General features: G+C 58.5%; 1 long non-coding RNA gene across 1 annotated transcript in view; it reads left to right on the top strand.

Moving 5' to 3' along the window:
- The first annotated feature begins 432 nt into the window (after positions 1-432).
- The window catches only part of LOC147997446 (uncharacterized), a 19,143-nt gene continuing 14,321 nt past the window's right edge, over positions 433-5,254 (top strand). Inside the window, exon 1 of the long non-coding RNA XR_015647863.1 lies at positions 433-687. This is a non-coding gene — a long non-coding RNA (uncharacterized LOC147997446). The remainder of the gene's footprint in view (positions 688-5,254) is intronic.

Raw genomic sequence — 5,254 nt, 5'->3', positions numbered from 1 at the left:
TTCCCAAAGTGGCTGTATTTAACCATGTTTTTATTTTTTAAATTGGCTCTCTCTCTCTCTCTCTCTCTCTCTCTCTCTCTCTCTCTCTCTCTCTCTCTTTCTCCCTCCCTCCCTCCCTCCCTCCCTCCCTCCCTCCCTCCCTCCCCCCACCACACACACAGAGGCACGTGTGAACAAGGGAATGCAAATGCACAAAATAAGTATGTTTTGATCAGAGTGAAAACAAATCACGGGAATTTTAACCATTCCACCATCATTCCACCATTCTTTTAATTTACTCTCTGTGTTTAGTCTTCCAAAGAGGGTGGCAGGTGTGTGGTTTGGTGAGTGCCGGCTGGCGGTGGCAGCGAGGAACAGAGAACAACAACAACCCCCCCTCCCCCCCATCGGGATCGGTGGAGGGTTTTAAAAATGAGTGAGCCATTTAAAAATGGTGTGGAACTGAGGTCGCCGCCACCCTCCCCTCACGACGGAGTTTGGACGCTCCCTTTTCCTAACTGTGCCTGTTCCTTGCTAATTGTTAACCGATTCGAGAGTGCATGTCCTTTCACTTAGAGGTGGCCTGTTTTCACCGCTCCGTCCTACTTTCCTTTTCTGGGTGCCTGAGGGGGTTGGCCCCGAGTCCATCCCGCGTTCACTGTGTTCCGGCGGGACAACCGGGACCGTTTGTGCCATTCGGGAGAAGTGGTGGGTACCTGCCCCGTTGTGCGTGGGTGAGTGTCCCCCTGAGCTAGGGAGGTCACTCCGGAGAGACGGAATGAGTGTGTGTGGCGGCGGCGGCGCGTGACAGTCTGTATTGGTTTGCTTGATCGAGATCGCTGTCGGGCGACACCTAGTGGCGACAAGTTTCCGCAACGCTCCTGTCCCCCGGTTGGTGACAAAGGACGGGGAAGTGCCTGTGGTGAGCCGGCCAGGGTGAGAGGGTGACAGGCAAGCAGGCGGGTGCGCGACGGAGACGCCGTCCTGTCTGGGGACCATCTCTAGCTAGGAGGTTGTACCTGGAGAACTTCAGGGGAGGAGGGTGGCTGTACGACCTATTGGGACACAAGGAGGGGTTGGTGGCAGCTGGATGAGGTCGACCAGAAGGCTTGGGCCCCGTCCCGGATTTTTTTTTTTTTTTTCCAATTTTTTTTTTTTAAATTTTTTATTTTATTTTATTTTTTTTTTATTTCTTCCCTCCTCTCCGGTCCCAGCCAGCGGGACCATAGACACTTTTGAGGCCGAGAGGGTGCTGTGTCCCCGGCCTCCGAGCCGAGGTGGCCCGGCTAGGGGGCGCCACGGAGTTTTTTTTTTTTTTTTTTCTTTTCCAGGAGTCCCTTCGGTCCCAGCCAGCGGGACCATAGACACTTTTGAGGCCGAGAGGGTGCTGTGTCCCCGGCCTCCGAGCCGAGGTGGCCCGGCTAGGTGGCGCCACGGATTTTTTTTTTTTCTTTTCCAGGAGTCCCTTCGGTCCCTGATAGCGGGAGCCTGGACCTCTGAGGCCGAGAGGGTGCTGTGTCCCCGGCCTCCGAGCCGAGGTGGCCCGGCTAGGGGGCGCCACGGAGTTTTTTTTTTCTTTTCCAGGAGTCCCTTCGGTCCCTGATAGCGGGAGCCTGGACCTCTGAGGCCGAGAGGGTGCTGTGTCCCCGGCCTCCGAGCCGAGGTGGCCCGGCTAGGGGGCGCCACGGAGTTTTTTTTTTTTTTTTTTCTTTTCCAGGAGTCCCTTCGGTCCCTGATAGCGGGAGCCTGGACCTCTGAGGCCGAGAGGGTGCTGTGTCCCCGGCCTCCGAGCCGAGGTGGCCCGGCTAGGGGGCGCCACGGAGTTTTTTTTTTTTTCTTTTCCAGGAGTCCCTTCGGTCCCTGATAGCGGGAGCCTGGACCTCTGAGGCCGAGAGGGTGCTGTGTCCCCGGCCTCCGAGCCGAGGTGGCCCGGCTAGGGGGCGCCACGGAGTTTTTTTTTTCTTTTCCAGGAGTCCCTTCGGTCCCTGATAGCGGGAGCCTGGACCTCTGAGGCCGAGAGGGTGCTGTGTCCCCGGCCTCCGAGCCGAGGTGGCCCGGCTAGGGGGCGCCACGGAGTTTTTTTTTTTTTTTTTTCTTTTCCAGGAGTCCCTTCGGTCCCTGATAGCGGGAGCCTGGACCTCTGAGGCCGAGAGGGTGCTGTGTCCCCGGCCTCCGAGCCGAGGTGGCCCGGCTAGGTGGCGCCACGGATTTTTTTTTTTTCTTTTCCAGGAGTCCCTTCGGTCCCTGATAGCGGGAGCCTGGACCTCTGAGGCCGAGAGGGTGCTGTGTCCCCGGCCTCCGAGCCGAGGTGGCCCGGCTAGGGGGCGCCACGGAGTTTTTTTTTTCTTTTCCAGGAGTCCCTTCGGTCCCTGATAGCGGGAGCCTGGACCTCTGAGGCCGAGAGGGTGCTGTGTCCCCGGCCTCCGAGCCGAGGTGGCCCGGCTAGGGGGCGCCACGGAGTTTTTTTTTTTTTTTTTTCTTTTCCAGGAGTCCCTTCGGTCCCTGATAGCGGGAGCCTGGACCTCTGAGGCCGAGAGGGTGCTGTGTCCCCGGCCTCCGAGCCGAGGTGGCCCGGCTAGGGGGCGCCACGGAGTTTTTTTTTTTTTCTTTTCCAGGAGTCCCTTCGGTCCCTGATAGCGGGAGCCTGGACCTCTGAGGCCGAGAGGGTGCTGTGTCCCCGGCCTCCGAGCCGAGGTGGCCCGGCTAGGGGGCGCCACGGAGTTTTTTTTTTCTTTTCCAGGAGTCCCTTCGGTCCCTGATAGCGGGAGCCTGGACCTCTGAGGCCGAGAGGGTGCTGTGTCCCCGGCCTCCGAGCCGAGGTGGCCCGGCTAGGGGGCGCCACGGAGTTTTTTTTTTTTTTTTTTCTTTTCCAGGAGTCCCTTCGGTCCCTGATAGCGGGAGCCTGGACCTCTGAGGCCGAGAGGGTGCTGTGTCCCCGGCCTCCGAGCCGAGGTGGCCCGGCTAGGGGGCGCCACGGAGTTTTTTTTTTTTTTCTTTTCCAGGAGTCCCTTCGGTCCCAGCCAGCGGGACCATAGACACTTTTGAGGCCGAGAGGGTGCTGTGTCCCCGGCCTCCGAGCCGAGGTGGCCCGGCTAGGTGGCGCCACGGATTTTTTTTTTTTCTTTTCCAGGAGTCCCTTCGGTCCCTGATAGCGGGAGCCTGGACCTCTGAGGCCGAGAGGGTGCTGTGTCCCCGCCCTCCGAGCCGAGGTGTCCCGGCTAGGGGGCGCCTCCGAGACTTTATTTTTTCCAGGATCCTCCCCGGTCCCTGCCAGCGGGAGCATGGACTTCTGAGGCCGAGGGGAAGCTGTGTTCCAGGCTATCTACCATGGCCTCCTCGGTCTGTGAGCACTCAGGGTTCTAAGGTCGACCAGTTGTTCCTTTGCGGTCCGGTTCTCTTTCTACATGGGGACCTCTTGGGGACACGTCACCGAACATGACTTCCAGACGTTCCGTGTGGCCTGTCATGTTTATCCCTGTGTCTTTTACACTTTTCATCTTTGCTATCTGTCCTTATTGTACCTGGAGATATATGCTGACACGCTGTCCTTTTGACTCTTTTTGTCATTAAAGGACGTTGGAAGAGGCTTGCACCAAGGCTGTTTGCTTGTCCAGCCCTAGCTCTTTTCTTCTGCGCATGGGCCTCTTCGATGCTCGAAGCTTAGCGTCCCCCCATGAGTACGCGCTTCCTGCTTTCCCGTGCTTGCTTGCCTGTGCTCTGTGGGGCAGCTTTATGACAACCGTCCCGCGTGTCAGGCGTTCCCGATTTCCCCGTGGTGGTTGTCGTCCGTTACCGGTAGGAGTCGTTGGTGCCGAGTGCGACTGGAAGGGTTTTCCCGTTTGGTGCTAGTGACCCCCTGGCGTGCTCCTCTGCGGCCGACCGGTTTTTTTATTTGTTTTTTTTTTTTTTTTGTTTTTTGTTTTTTTTTTTTTTTTTTTTGTTTTTTGGAAGGAGTTCCCGAACCTCCGCTGCTTGGTGGTGTGTCCCTTTCTTTCCTGCTGTGTGCCTCCCGAGTTGCACCTTTTCTCCTTCGAAGGGGATTTTATTTTTTTATTTTTATTTTTTATTTTTTTTTTTTTTTGAAGGAGTTCCCGAACCTCCGCTGCCCGTTGAGTCCCGTTCTTCCACGCCACGTGCCTCCCGAGTGCAACGCTTCCTTTTTTTTCTCGCCCTCGAGAAGGGTAAATTTTTTTTTTTTGTGTGTGTGGCAGTGTTAGCGACTTCTTCCCGTGCTCTCTCTCGCTCTTCTCGCTCGTATTCCCGTCCAGTGCGTTGTTAGAAAGCTCTCACGCCCGTTGTTCCCGATGCATGGCGTGTCTCGCTCCCGTTGGATCGATGTGGTGCTGCCGCGTTCTCTTCGGGCCGGGGCCTAAGCCGCGCCAGGCGAGGGACGGACATTCATGGCGAATGGTCATTCAGCGCGAATGGCGACCGCTCTTCTCGTTCTGCCAGCGGGCCCCTCGTCTCTCCTCCCCATTCCTTTGCAGGGTGGTGTGTGGAAGTCAGGGGTGCGGCTGTCCGGCACGAGCGCTGACCCGCGCACACTTGTTGCTGTGGTTCGCGGTGTCCCTGTGGACGTGTCGGGGGCGCTTGCCCCCACGCCGTTCACTGCTTCGCGGCCCTCTTCCCCCGTGCCGGGGGAAGGTGGTAGACCCGCTGCGGTGCATACCCTTCCCGAATGGTGTGTGCACGCGCCCTGCTTTGTGTGAGCCTTGCGGTGCTCCTGGAGCGTTCCGGGCTTTGACCACCAAGGTGCCCGCTTCTGAGTTGGCGGTGGCGCTTCCCGCTCCCCGGCGTGCCTCCTGTGCTCCATGGTGCTTGTGCCTTTACGCTTTCCCTTGTCCTAGTTGCCGGCTTTCTGCACGGTGACAGAAAGGGGGGGGGTCGAGGAGTTGAGTGTGCGGTTAAAAGGCTCCTTCCGTTGGGTGAGCGCCCACCCCGTGCCTATGTTTTTGGTGCCTTCACCCGCGGGCCCTGCGCGGTTAGGGTGGTGCTGAGCGATCGCGGCTGGCCCTTTTTAAAGACCGGACTCCCTCAAGTCAAGGCTCCTCCTTTGTGTGCGCCTTGAAGAGGCCTGGCTCTCGGCGGGGACCTGTCGCAGGTCCCCCCGGTCCGCGAATGCTCAAGAAGACCCCGGAGAAAGAGACCTTTGCCGATACCGCAGACCCCCCACCAGCTGGCGCGTGGTCCTTCCCGTTCTGTCCCGCGCCTGTTGCTCGTTTCCCGTTGCGTGCACGGAGCCCTTGGCTGCTCGTCGGTGTTGGGTTCGTCCCGC

This window comes from Rattus norvegicus, unplaced genomic scaffold, assembly GCF_021556685.1.
Source record: "Rattus norvegicus strain SHRSP/BbbUtx unplaced genomic scaffold, alternate assembly SHRSP_T2T unassigned-0000148, whole genome shotgun sequence".
NCBI lineage: Eukaryota > Metazoa > Chordata > Mammalia > Rodentia > Muridae > Rattus > Rattus norvegicus.
Note: the sequence above shows the minus strand (reverse complement) of the source record. Positions and strands in the feature narration are given on the sequence as shown.